Genomic DNA, 15,348 nt, shown 5'->3' on the forward strand with positions numbered 1-15,348 from the left:
TCTTACAGTGCCTTCAGAAAGTATTCACACCCCTTGACTTTTTCCACATTTCGTTGTGTTACAGCCTGAAAAATATATTACCTTTATATTTTGTGTCACTGGCCTACACACAATACTCCATAAAGTCAAAGTGGAATTATAGTTGTTTAGACATTTTTATAAAATAATTAAACATTTAAAGACGAAATGTCTTAAGTCAATAAGCATTTAACCCCTTTTTTATGGCAAGCCTAAATAAGTTCAGAAGAAAATATTTGCTTAAAATGTAACATAATACAATGGCTGGACACTCTCTGTGTGCAATACTAATGGTTGACATGATTTTTGAATGACCATTTCATCTCTCACACATACAGATAATTGTAAGGTCCCTCAGTCGAACAGTGAATTTCAAACACAGATACAACCACAAAGACCAGGGAGGTTTTCCAAATGCCTTGTAAAGGGCACCTATTGGTATATGGGGAAATAAAAAAATGAAAAGCTGACATTGAATATTCCTTTGAGCAAGATATTAATTACACTTTGGATGGTGTATCAATACACCCAGTCACTAAAGATACAGGCATCCTTCCTCACTTAGTTGCCGAATAGGAAGGAAACTGTGAGGCCAATTGGGATTTTAAAACAGTTACAGAGTTTAATGGCTGTGATAGGAGAACACTGAGGATGGATCAACAACATTGTAGCTACTCCAAACTAACATAAATGACAGAGTGAAGGAGGAAGCCTGTACAGAATAATAATATTCCAAAAACATGTGTCCTGTTTGAAAAATATGTGGCAAAGAAATTAACTTCATGTCCTGAAGCTTTATGCTTGGGGCAAATCCAACAACATTTCACTGAGTACCACGCATCACATTTTCAAGCATGGTGGTGGCTGCATCATGTTATGGGTATGCTTGTCATCGGCAAGGACTTGGGAGTAAAAATAATAAAAAACGGAATAGAGCTAAGCACAGGCAAAATCCTAGAGGATAACTTGGTTCAGTCTGCTATTCAACAGACACTGAGACAAATTAACTTTTCAGCAGGACAATAACCGAAAAAACAAGACCAAATATACACTGTAGTTGCTTAACAAGACAACATTGAATGTTCCGGAGTGGACTAGTTACAGTTTGGACTTAAAGGGCTTGAAAATCTATGGCTGTCGAGCAATGGTCAACAATCAACTTAAAAGAGCTTGAAGAATTTAAAAAATAATGCGCAAATATTTCACATTCCTGGTGTGCAAAGCAATTAGAGACTTACTCAGAAAGACTCACAGCAGTAATCACTGCCAAAGGTGATTCTAGCATATACTGCCAGTATTGCATCACTCCCTAGTACGGCAATTGCTCAGCCTCTGACCACAAGGCACTACAGAGGGTAGTGCGTATGGCCCAGTACATCACTGGGGCTAAGCTGCCTGCCATCCAGGACCTCTACACCAGGCGGTGTCAGATGAAAGCCCTAAAAATTGTCATAGACCCCAGCCATAGACTGTCTTCTCTACTAACGCATGGCAAGCGGTACCGGAGTGCCAAGTCCAGGACAAAAAGGTATATCAACAGTTTTTACCACCAAGCCATAAGACTCCTGAACAGGTCATCAAATGGCTACCCGGACTATTTGCATTGAAGTCTACATACACTATGTATGCGCCTTTAAACAGCTTGGAAAATTCCAGAAAACTATGTCATGGATTCTGATAAGCTAATTGACACAATTTGAGTCAATTGGAGGTGTATTTCAAGGCCTACCTTCAAACTCAGTGCCTCTTTGCTTGACATCATGGGAAAATCTAAAGAAATCAGCCAAGACCTAAGAAAACAATTGTAGACCTCCACAAGTCTGGTTCATCCTTGGGAGCAATTTCCAAATGCCTGAAGGTACCACGTTCACCTGTACAAACAATAGTACGCAAGGAGACACCATGGGATCACGCAGCCACCACACTTCTCAGGAAGGCGACGCGTTCTATCTCCTAGAGATGAACATACTTTACATTTACATTTACATTTAAGTCATTTAGCAGACGCTCTTATCCAGAGCGACTTACAAATTGGTGCATACACCTTATGACATCCAGTGGAACAGCCACTTGCATCTAAATCTTTTTTTTTTTTTTGGGGGAGAAGGGGGGTGTGAGAAGGATTACTTACCCTTACTTACCCTATCCTAGGTATTCCTTGAAGAGGTGGGGTTTCAGGTGTCTCCGGAAGGTGGTGATTGACTCCGCTGTCCTGGCGTCGTGAGGGAGTTTGTTCCACCATTGGGGGCCAGAGCAGCGAACAGTTTTGACTGGGCTGAGCGGGAACTGTACTTCCTCAGTGGTACGGAGGCGAGCAGGCAAGAGGTGGATGAACGCAGTGCCCTTGTTTGGGTGTAGGGCCTGATCAGAGCCTGGAGGTACTGAGGTGCCGTTCCCCTCACAGCTCCGTAGGCGAGCACCATGGTCTTGTAGCGGATGCGAGCTTCAACTGGAAGCCAGTGGAGAGAGCGGAGGAGCGGGGTGACGTGAGAGAACTTGGGAAGGTTGAACACCAGACGGGCTGCGCCGTTCTGGATGAGTTGTAGGGGTTTAATGGCACAGGCAGGGAGCCCAGCCAACAGCGAGTTGCAGTAATCAAGACGGGAGATGACAAGTGCCTGGATTAGGACCTGCGCCGCTTCCTGTGTGAGGCAGGGTCGTACTCTGCGGATGTTGTAGAGCATGAACCTACAGGAACGGGACACCGCCTTGATGTTAGTTGAGAACGTCAGGGTGTTGTCCAGGATCACGCCAAGGTTCTTAGCGCTCTGGGAGGAGGACACAATGGAGTTGTCAACCGTGATGGCGAGATCATGGAACGGGCAGTCCTTCCCGGGAGGAAGAGGAGCTCCGTCTTGCTGAGGTTCAGCTTGAGGTGGTGATCCGTCATCCACACTGATATGTCTGCCAGACATGCAGAGATGCGATTCGCCACCTGGTCATCAGAAGGGGAAAGGAGAAGATTAATTGTGTGTCGTCTGCATAGCAATGATAGGAGAGACCATGTGAGGTTATGACAGAGCCAAGTGACTTGGTGTATAGCGAGAATAAGAGAGGGCCTAGAACAGAGCCCTGGGGGACACCAGTGGAGAGAGCGCGTGGTGAGGAGACAGATTCTCGCCACGCCACCTGGTAGGAGCGACCTGTCAGTTGGGACGCAATCCAAGCGTGGGCCGCGCCGGAGATGCCCAACTCGGAGAGGGTGGAGAGGAGGATCTGATGGTTCACAGTATCGAAGGCAGCCGATAGGTCTAGAAGGATGAGAGCAGAGGAGAGAGAGTTAGCTTTAGCAGTGCGGAGCGCCTCCGTGATACAGAGAAGAGCAGTCTCAGTTGAATGACTAGTCTTGAAACCTGACTGATTTGGATCAAGAAGGTCATTCTGAGAGAGATAGCGGTAGAGCTGGCCAAGGACGGCACGCTCAAGAGTTTTGGAGAGAAAGAGAGAAGGGATACTGCTCTGTAGTTGTTGACATCGGAGGGATCGAGTGTAGGTTTTTTCAGAAGGGGTGCAACTCTCGCTCTCTTGAAGACGGGAGGGACGTAGCCAGCGGTCAGGGATGAGTTGATGAGCGAGGTGAGGTAAGGGAGAAGGTCTCCGGAAATGGTCTGGAGAAGAGAGGAGGGGATAGGGTCAAGCGGGCAGGTTGTTGGGCGGCCGGCCGTCACAAGACGCGAGATTTCATCTGGAGAGAGAGGGGAGAAAGAGGTCAGAGCATAGGGTAGGGCAGTGTGAGCAGAACCAGCGGTGTCGTTTGACTTAGCAAACGAGGATCGGATGTCGTCGACCTTCTTTTCAAAATGGTTGACGAAGTCATCTGCAGAGAGGGAGGAGGGGGGAGGATTCAGGAGGGAGGAGAAGGTGGCAAAGAGCTTCCTAGGGTTAGAGGCAGATGCTTGGAATTTAGAATGGTAGAAAGTGGCTTTAGCAGCAGAGACAGAGGAGGAAAATGTAGAGAGGAGGGAGTGAAAGGATGCCAGGTCCGCAGGGAGGCGAGTTTTCCTCCATTTCCGCTCGGCTGCCCGGAGCCCTGTTCTGTGAGCTCGCAAGGAGTCGTCGAGCCACGGAGCGGGAGGAGGACCGAGCCGGCCTGGAGGATAGGGGACATATGGAGTCAAAGGATGCAGTAAGGGAGGAGAGGAGGGTTGAGGAGGCAGAATCAGGAGATAGGTTGGAGAAAGTTTGAGCAGAGGGAAGAGATGATAGGATGGAAGAGGAGAGAGTAGCGGGGGGAGAGAGAGCGAAGGTTGGGACGGCGCGATACCATCCAGTAGGGGCAGTGTGGGAAGTGTTGGATGAGAGCGAGAGGGAAAATGATACAAGGTAGTGGTCGGAGACTTGGAGGGAGTTGCAATGAGGTTAGTGGAAGAACAGCATCTAGTAAAGATGAGGTCAAGCGTATTGCCTGCCTTGTGAGTAGGGGGAAGGTGAGAGGGTGAGGTCAAAAGAGGAGAGGAGTGGAAAGAAGGAGGCAGAGAGGAATGAGTCAAAGGTAGACGTGGGGAGGTTAAAGTCGCCCAGAACTGTGAGAGGTGAGCCGTCCTCAGGAAAGGAGCTTATCAAGGCATCAAGCTCATTGATGAACTCTCCGAGGGAACCTGGAGGGCGATAAATGATAAGGATGTTAAGCTTGAAAGGGCTGGTAACTGTGACAGCATGGAATTCAAAGGAGCGATAGACAGATGGGTAAGGGGAGAAAGAGAGAAAGACCACTTGGGAGAGATGAGGATCCCGGTGCCACCACCCGCTGACCAGAAGCTCTCGGGGTGTGCGAGAACACGTGGGCGGACGAGGAGAGAGCAGTAGGAGTAGCAGTGTTATCTGTGGTGATCCATGTTTCCGTCAGTGCCAAGAAGTCAAGGGACTGGAGGGAGGCATAGGCTGAGATGAACTCTGCCTTGTTGGCCGCAGATCGGCAGTTCCAGAGGCTACCGGAGACCTGGAACTCCACGTGGGTCGTACGCGCTGGGACCACCAGATTAGGGTGGTCGCGGCCACGCGGTGTGGAGCGTTTGTATGGTCTGTGCAGAGAGGAGAGAACAGGGATAGACAGACACATAGTTGACAGGCTACAGAAAAGGCTACGCTAATGCAAGGAGATTGGAATGACAAGTGGACCACACGTCCACTTGTCACTTTAGTGAGAAAAGTGCAAATCAATCCCAGGACAACAGCGAAGGACCCTGTGAAGATGCTGGAGGAAACAGGTATAAAAGTATCAATATCCACAAAACCGCCATAAAACCGCCATAAAAAAGCCTGACTACAGTTTGCAATTGCACATGTGGACAAAAATCGTACTTTTTGGAGAAATGGCCTCTGGTCTGATGAAACGAAAATAGAACTGTTATGTTATGTTTGGGGGGAAAAGGGAGTGCGCTTGCAAGCCGAAGAACACCATCTCAACTGTGAAGCACGGGGGTGGCAGCACCATGTTGTGGGGGTGCTTTGCTGCAGGAGGGACTGGTGCACTTCACAAAATAGATGGCATCATGAGGTAGGAGAAGTATGTGGATATATTGAAGCAACATCTTAAGACATCAGTCTTAAAAGCTTGATCACAAATGGGTCTTCCAAATGGACAATGACCCCAAGCGTACCTCCAAAGTTGTGGCAAAATGGCTTAAAGTCAACAAAGTCAAGGTATTGGAGTGGCCATCACAAAGCTCTGTCCTCAATCCCAAAGAAAATGTGTGGGCAGAACTGAAAAATCGTGTGTGAGCAAGGAGGCCTACAAACCTGACTTAGTTACACCAGGTCTGTAAGGAGGAATGGGCCAAAATGCACCCAACTTATTGTGGGAAGCTTGTGGAAGGCTACCCAAAACATTTACCCAAGTTTTAAGGCAATGCTACCAAATACTCATTGAGTGTATGTAAACTTCTGACCCACTGGGAATGTGATGAAAGAAATAAAAGCTGAAAGAAATCTCTTCTCTTTACGATTATTCTGACATTTCACATTCTTAAAATAAAGTGGAGATCCTAACTGACCTAAGACAGGGAATTTTTACTAGGATTAAATGTCAGGAACTAAGTTTAAATGTAGTTGGCTAAGGTGTATGTAAACTTCCGACCACAACTGTATTTACCAAAGGAGTGTGAATACTTATGTAAATTAGATATTCCTATATTTCATTTTCAATAATGGCTAATAATTCCTCTTTGTAGAAAAAAAAACAGAAAAAGATGGACTGATTTAGTATCACAGACCATACAGTCACATTCAAAGTGAGAAGGGCGCATGTCATGAATGCATTTCTACTTGATCTATGTTGTTTGTGGCTGTGACGTATCAAAACCTGGGTATGCCATTGTCCTGTTGACTGCTTGGCTGTATTTTGCAGCCAGTGGCACAAGTTTTTAGCTAGATAGCTAACGTAGTAAAGTTTTTAAAAAATAGTTGGAAAAGCAGAATATAGATTTAAGTTGTCCGAATTAGAGGTCGACGATTTTTCAACGCCGATACCGATAATGATTATTGGAGGACCAAAAAAAAAACGTTACTGAATTATCGGCCGATTTTTATATTTTTATTTGTAATAATGACAATTACAACAATACTGAATGATCAATGAACACCTTTATTTTAACTTAATATAATACATAGAATTAATTTATTTAGTCTCAAATAAATAATGAAACATGCTCAATTTGGTTTAAATAATGCAAAAACAGTGTTGGAGAAGGAAGTTTAGAAAACTAACATTTATGTTCCTTGCTCAGAACATGAGTGTAACGGTTTTCTTCTGTGGACGAAGGAGCGGACCAAAGCACAGCGTGGTTAGAGTTCAACATGTTTAATAAATACCATAAACATGAACACAACAAAATACCAAAACAACAAATGTGAAAAACCGAAACAGTCCTATCTCGTGCATAGACACAAAGACAGAAGACAACCACCCACAAAAACCCAACACAAAACAGGCTACCTAAATATGGTTCCCAATCAGAGACAATGACTAACACTTGCCTCTGATTGAGAACCATTTTAGGCCAAACATAGAAATGGGAAAACTAGACACACAACATAGAATGCCCACTCAGCTCACGTCCTGACCAACACTAAAACAAAGAAAGTACTAAAGAACTAAAGAACTATGGTCAGAACGTGACAATGAGAACATATGAAAGCTGGTGGTTCCTTTTAACATCTTCAGTCTTCAATATTCCCAGTTAAGAAGTTTTAGGTTGCAGTTATTATAGGAATTATGTGGCGGGCCGGCCGCAGTGTGCGCTAGCCAAGGTTGCCAGGTGCAGCGACTGGCTTCCGGGTTGGATGCGCGCTGTGTTAAGAAGCAGTACGGCTGGTTGGGTTGTGTATCGGAGGATACATGACTTTCAACCTTTGTCTCCCCTGAGCCTGTACGGGAGTTGTAGCGATGAGACAAGATAGTAGCTACTACAACAATTGGATACCACAAAATTGGGGAGAAAAAGGGGTAAAAAAAAGAAATACGGAACCGTTTCGTATTTTATCGAACAGGTGGCAACCCTAAATCTAAATATTGCTGTTACTTTGCACAACCTTCAATTTTATATCATAATTATGTACAATTCTGCCAAGTTAATTACAGTCTTTGTTAGGAAGAAATAATCTTCACACAGTTTGCAACGAGCCAGGGGGACTGAACGCAAGAGAAGTGACACAATTTCCCTAGTTAATATTGCCTGCTAACATGAATTTATTTTAAACTAAATATGCAGGTTGATTAGGGACGGCTGATTAGCTGTCCTAAGTAAACTATCTAGAAAAGCGAATTGAAGTGGAACCATTCTACTACTCCTTTCAAACCAACATAGTACGCTACTCTCATCACCCCACTGGGAACTATTTTCAAAGAAGCATCTTCCAGAGTAAATGGAAGGAGAATACACATGTAGTTCTGTTCAGGACTACAAGACAAGTCACTGGTTACCGGACGACTGGTTAGGAGAACAACAGAGAAACCCCTTTTTGACAATCAGAGCCTTACAAGCATGCCACGAAAAGGCCCAACCCACTTTCCAAGAAGGCCCGGTCCACCGAGAGAAACCAAGGATTTTCACGTACTGTAAATACATTCATGATTTCTTATTCCAAGCGGGCGGCAGTTTGTGTGTAAAGTATAGGTGTGCTATAACAGAGTAGTTTCTAAATGTACCAACGTTAAGTGTCTCTGTCCCTCTCTCGCTCGCCCTCTTTGTATCTTTTGTAACAAGCAGCCATATTGTTGTCAGTTCGCCAGGGACCGGTTTCTAATGTATTAAGTGTGTATGTTTATCCTGTGTTACGATTTAGTTTGTGAATAAATAAATAATTTAACCAATTTGTGTTTCACTAAATCATAAGTAAAGCTCGGGTTATTGAAGATACAAGGAGGTTATGATGAATAAGTTGACTGTTTATGGATGTAATAGGTGAATGAATCTAAAGAACCGCTCTCGTGGTGCCCCAGATCCCAATTAGTTAATTGTTACATGATTAATTTAAATCAGGTAACAATTAAACATATTTAGGTTAATTAGATAAATAACCGTCTTCAAATGAATGTTAGAAGTCAAGTCACAACAGCTGTAACGTAACAAAATGTGGAAAAGGTCAAAGGGTCTTAATACTTTCCGAAGGCACTGTATGTAGGAAACACTTGATGGAAACACTTGAGTAAATTAGGGATACAAAGTATATTGAAAGCAGGTGCTTCCACACAGGTGTAGTTCTGAGTAAAATAAGGAATTAACATCCCGTCATGCTTAGGGTCATGTATAAAAATGTTGAGCAGGCCATTATTTTGGCCACCATGGCTATGTGGGGACCGAGTGGTCACTGAATGGTTTGATGAGCATGAAAATGATGCAAATCATATGCCATGTCACCAGATCTCAACCCAATTGAACACTTATGGGAGATTCTGGAGTGTTGCCTGAGACAGCATTTTCCACCACCAACAAAACAATAAATTATGGAATTTCTCATGGAAGAATGGTGTCGCATCCCTCCAATAGAGTTCCAGATACTTGTAGAATCTATGCCAAGGTGCATTTAAGCTGTTCCGGCACGTGGTGACCCAACACGTTATTAAGACACTTTATGTTGGTGTTTCCTTTATTTTTAATGTTTAAAAAAAAATCTCTCTCTCGCTGCGTAGGACAGTGTGGTGGACTGTCAGCTCTCAGAACATTGTGAGGACACCGCAGATATGGACAATCATGCCCCCACAGACAAGGTGAGCAGAATACAATAGGTCCGCCAGACACAGAGCCAGAGAGCAAGAGAGCGAGAGAAGACAGGCAGCTGAACATCGACTGGCAGAGAATTGACTAGCCTGGTCCTAGAGCTGTTTATGCTGTCTTGCCAACTCCTAATGTGTATTTGTTGTCACGCCATGTTACCATAAGAGTTGACTATACATAGGAGTTGTCTATAAGGCACAAACTGACAAAATACCATGTTAACATTTGGCTGATTGTCAGAAACTTCAATGCACTGGAAGATTAGTCTAGAAATCAGCTTTGTTACAGGAAAGATAGAATAGGACGTGGTTTGTTTGTTTAGCATTTGAATGCAAGGGCAATTGGTTACACATCATAGGGGACGGAAATAGTTTAAGGATGTTGCTCAATTTTGAATCATCGCAGACACTCGAAAAGGTAACTATTAATGATTATTAATGATGTCTACACTGACACCCCATCTAGGCAATTTAGAACACAGCTCTAGCATTAAAGTAGGCTCAAATAGCCAACCAAGCAGCCTGTTACCAACCCTTATCAAACTTCTTGAAAAAAATTGTGTTTTACCAGATACAATGCTATTTCACAGTAAACATATTGACAACAGATTTTCAGCATGGTTATAAAAGGACACTCAACAAGCACAGCAATTACACAAATGACTAATGACTGCTGAGAGACATTGATGATAGAATGATTGTGGGGGCTTCCGTGCAGCTTTTGACATTATCGATCATAGTCTGCTGCTGGAAAAACGTATGTGTTATGGCTTTACACCCCCTGCTACAATGTGGATAAAGAATTACTTGTCTAACAAAACACAGAGGGTTTTCTTTCATGGAAGCCTCTAAAATATAGTCCAGTTAGAATCAGGAATCCCCAGGGTAGCTGTTTAGGTCCTGTGCTTTTTCAAATTTGACTAACGACAGGCCACTGACTTTGAGGAAAGCCAGCGTGTCGATGTAGGTGGATGACTCAACAATATACACGTCAGCTACTACAGTAACTGAAATGACTGCATCACTCAACAAAGAACTGCAGTTAGTTTCAGAGTGGGTGGCAAGGAGTAAGTTAGCCCTAAATATTTCTAAAACTAAAAGCATTGTATATGGAACAAAACAGTCACTAAGCCCTAAACCTCAACTAAATATATAAATAAATAATGTGGAAATTGAGCAAGCTGAGATGACTAAACTGCTTGGAGTAACCCTAGATTGTAAACAGATGAGAAATATGTCTATAATAAAGTGATGTTCTGCCTTCTTAACATATCAACAAGGCAGGTCCTACAGGCCCTAGTTTTGTCGAACCTTGACCACAGTTCAGTCATGTGGTCAGGTGCCACAAAAAAAGGACTTAGGAAAATTGCAATTGTCTCAGAACAGGGCAGCACGGCTGGCCCTTGGATGTACACAGAGAGCTAATATTAATAACATGCATGTCAATCTCTCCTGGCTGACAGTGGAGGAGAGATTGACTTCATCATTACTTTTCTTTATGAGAGGTATTGACATATTGAATGCACCGAGCAGTCTGTCTAAACTACTGGCACACAGCTCGGACACCCATGCATACCCCACAAGACATGCCACAAGAGGTGTCTTCACAGTCCCCCAGAACAGACTATGGGAGGCACACAGGCCTATTTTGACCTGGATTCCCGCGAAGCTGCGGACTATGGGCGACTAAAAACCCAGATCCTGTCCCGGTACCAGCTGACTGCCAGAGATAGGGCTGTAAAGTTCCATCAATGGACCTATACAGCTGATCAACCCGTCCGTGCCCAGATCTTCGCATTAATACGACTGACAAAACAGTGGCTAGAACCTGGAAAGGAAGTAGGACATGTGATAGAGACACTCGTAGTGGACAAGATATTGAGAGAATTCCCCAGTGACTTAAAAAGGGTTGTGGGGCAAGCCAACCCGTTGTCAGCCGACGACATAGTCCAGGCGGTGGAAACATATCGGTCTACAGAGGAGTTGTTAAAAAGTGACAAGGAGGAACGGAAGGAGTCTTCCAATCCCGTACCACGACTCACCCCAGCGCGCCCGCCACCGAAACGTCCAAGCCCCCCCCCCGGAGGTGGGAGAAGTCAGCCACCACACAGCAGGGTCTGTGTTATAAATGTCAGTCTCCCGACCATTATGTCCCACAATGTCCTAGCAAGGATGAGCCCATGGTCACGGAGTCATCACTGCCTACCCCCACACATCCCGTTTTGAGGGGGCAGGATTAACACTGTTGGTTAGCAGAGATAGCCCCAGCCTCAGAGATTCCGGTTCGAGTCGAAGGACAAGATGTGGTAGCAATTCTCGACTCGGGAAATATGGTTACGTTAGTAGAGGAGCGGATGGTGACCTCCGCAACACTGCTACCAGACAAAGTAGCCGTATCCTGTATCCATGGAGACACCCACTATTAACCCACTGTGAATCTGCCTATTCTCACTCCAAAAGGAAGGTGTACAGTCAGGGCAGGGAAAGTGCCCCAGCTGAAGGTGCCATTATTGATCGGGAGAGACTGTCCCCTATATAAGGAGCTTCGGCAGATGACGTTATGCACGGGAAGAAGGGGAACAGGAAAGAAGAGAAAATCCAAGCCCGAGGTAGTAGTCCTACAAGGAGACGTAGCCGCGTCCTCGTCCAGCAGAGGAAGAAATAGCGACCCAACGTTTACGACAGATATTCCAGGAAACCACCGATGAAGACACATGAAGGGTTATACACAACGCAGGAAGGAAGGAGCAACCAGGCGCTAAGGGATATATTTGAAGCTCCATCCGAGGAGGGAACCTGGAAGGGATTCTCCTCGGTCACCCCTGATGGGGATGGGGAACAACCTCCACATCCCTCTACCGAGGTCGACCTACCCCAGGAATTAAAGGGACAGTTCGGCACCTCACAGCATAGAGACCCAGACCTAAGGGAGGCCATGAGGAAGGTGAAAGTGATCGACGGGAGGAACGTTGATGGATCAGGTGAGCCCCCTCTTCCTTACTATGCAATCAGGCGGGGTCTCTTATACTGGGTCGTACGACGAAGGTGGGAAAACCAGGAATTACTAATGATGCCTAGACCATACAGGGATACAGTTCTACAGTTAGCCCATTCCCACGTCCTAGGAGGACACCTGGCACGAGACAAGCCTATTGACAGAATCATGCAGAGATTCTATTGGCCCCGGGTCACCCGGGATGTGGCCAGGTATTGTAGGACGTGTGATCAATGTCAACGTACAGCTCCACGGCCACACCTATGTAACCCTTTGATTCCTCTCCCCATCATAGAAACCCCCTTTGAACGCATAGCTATGGACCTCGTAGGACCCCTCCCAACATCCGCCAGAGGACACGAGTACATCCTAGTGGTTATAGATTACGCTACCAAGTTCCCGGAGGCCATACCCCTGCGTAACATGTCGTCAAAGGGAATTGCCAAGGAGTTATTCCTGATGTTCTCTCGTGTGGGCCTCCCCAAAACGATCTTAACCGATCAAGGAACCCCGTTCATGTCCCGGTTGATGAAGTTATATCAGGTTCAACAGATACGTACAAGCATATTCCACCTTCAAACAGACGGGTTGTGTGAACGCTTGAACAAAACGATTAAAAGCATGTTGAGAAGAGTGGTGTCCCGAGACGGGAAAAACTGGGACATGCTTCTCCCACACTTAATGTTTGCCCCACGAGAAGTACCCCAGGCATCCACTGGATTCTCTCTGTTTGAATTGCTCTATGGCAGACCCTGTCGAGGAATCCTCGACTTAGCCAAGGACTCATGGGAGACCCAACCATGTCACTTTCGATCCACAATAGAACACGTTACCCTGATGAGAGACCGCCTGTCAGCAGTGTGGCCCATAGTCAAGGAGCATATGGAGAAGGCACAAAGGACCCAAGGCTGGGCCTATGATAAGTCCGCGACCCCCCGTGAGTTCACCGTGGGAGAGAAAGTGATGGTGCTTGTGCCCACGGCCGAACATCGCTTGCTGGCGCAGTGGAGGGGGCCCTACAAGGTAATGAAAAGGGTCTCACCGGTCAATTACCTCATCAAGCAACCTGACAGGAGGAAGAAGGTCCAACTCTATCACATAAACCTGCTGAAGAAGTACCATGGACGAGAGGAGGAGGTGGCTTTGATGGCCCTGGAGGGCAAAGGAAAAGAGGATGCTCTACCATAGGTGCGCCGTGGCCAAACTCTCCTACCGGAGCAGTCAAGACAGCTAGACAAGCTGATTATGAACTTCGGTCGAATATTCTCTCCATTCCCAGGACAAACAGATGTCCTGTTCCACCATATCCACACTGAGCCCGGCAAGAAGGTGCATATCCACCCTTACAGGATTCCTGAGGCTCGCCGAGTCATCGCTAAGAAAGAGGTAAGGAATGCCATCTCTACATTCGATGCGTATCCCATGCCCCGCGTGGATGAACTCTTGGAGCGCTTAGGAAAGGCCAAGTTCATCAGTAACCTGGATTTGACGAAGGGATATTGGCAAGTGCCGGTGGCTCCGGAGGATCGCCCAAAGACTGCCTTCGCCACCCCAGAGGGGCTTTTCCATTATGTGAGGATGCCCTTCGGACTGCATGGTGCCGCTGCATATTCCAACGCCTCATGGATGCCATTCTACGGCCCCATCAAGAGTATGCAGCGGCGTACATAGATGATGTGGTCATCCACAGCGAGGACTGGGAAAGTCACCTCCTGCGATTACGGGCGGTGCTCGTGAGTTTGGAAGCCACAGGTTTGACAGCCAATCCAAATAAATGCTGCCTGGGCCTGTCCGAAGCGGAATACCTGGGATACACCGTGGGGGATGGGAAAATACACCCACAGGCAGAGAAGACCAGGGCAATTCGTGACTGGCCTCGACCCCGGACCAAGCGAGACGTTCGGGCCTTCTTAGGGATAACAGGATATTATCGCCGTTTTATCCCGGGATATGCAATCATTGCCAACCCCCTCACAAACCTCATCAGGAAAAACCTGCCAAACCAGGTAGAGTGGAAAGACGAGACGGAAGAGGCCTTTCAATTGCTAAAAGATGGCCTGTGTTCTGATCCCGTTCTACAGGCTCCGGACTTCTCACAAGAGTTCATTGTGCAGGTCGACGCCTCGGATACAGGGCTCGGGGCCGTACTAGCTCAGGGTAAAGGTGAAGCAGAGAAGCCGATTCTCTTCATTAGTAGGAAGCTCAGCGATCGGGAACAGAGGTATGCTACCGTAGAGAAAGAGGCCTTAGCCATCAAGTGGGCCCTCGATTATCTCCGGTACTACCTACTGGGTCGGAGGTTTGCATTAGTTACTGACCATGCGCCCCTCACGTGGATGGCTGGTAAGAGAAACAATAACAACAGAATAGCCAGATGGTTTTTGTCTTTACAACCATTCTCTTTCCATGTCATCCACAGGGCCGGGTCGAGGAACGGGAATGCAGACGCGCTGTCCCGATGCGACCAAGACGGTGCGTCTGGCGCCCGACTTTCCGGTTCGGTCCTGGGGGAAAGGTATGTGGAAGGACCACCAGAGGGCAGGCTGGGCTCACGGATAGTAGCCCAACAAGGCATGGGAGACAAGGTAACCAGAGGCAATTAAGCACAGCTGACGGTACTAATGACATACTCTCCTTCCCCTATAAGAGAGCGAATGAAACCAGCAGAGAAGGGGGGAAAACTATCTCTGGAAGATGGCCACCGAGAGAGAGGAGCTATCCAGGAAGAACCACTAAGACGGTGACAATCCTGTGACTTTTGTTGTAGTTTAACCTCTTGCTCCTACCTGGCACACAGGCGTCCCATCTAGAGCTCTGGAAATGCAAATGCACTACGCTAAATGCTAATAGTATTAGTTAAAACTCAAACGTTAATTAAAATACACATGCAGGGTATTGAATTAAAGCTACACTCGTTGTGAATCCAGGCAACGAGTCAGATTTTTAAAATGCTTTTCGGCGAAAGCATGAGAAGCTATTATCTGATAGCATGTAACACCCCAAAAGACCCGCAAAATAATTAGCATAGTCGTCGCTACACAAACCGCACAAATAAAATATAAAACATTCATTACCTTTGACCATCTTCTTTGTTGGCACTCCTAGATGTCCCATAATCACT

The sequence above is a fragment of the Oncorhynchus keta genome, chromosome 2 (genome assembly GCF_023373465.1).
Source record: "Oncorhynchus keta strain PuntledgeMale-10-30-2019 chromosome 2, Oket_V2, whole genome shotgun sequence".
Taxonomy (NCBI): domain Eukaryota; kingdom Metazoa; phylum Chordata; class Actinopteri; order Salmoniformes; family Salmonidae; genus Oncorhynchus; species Oncorhynchus keta.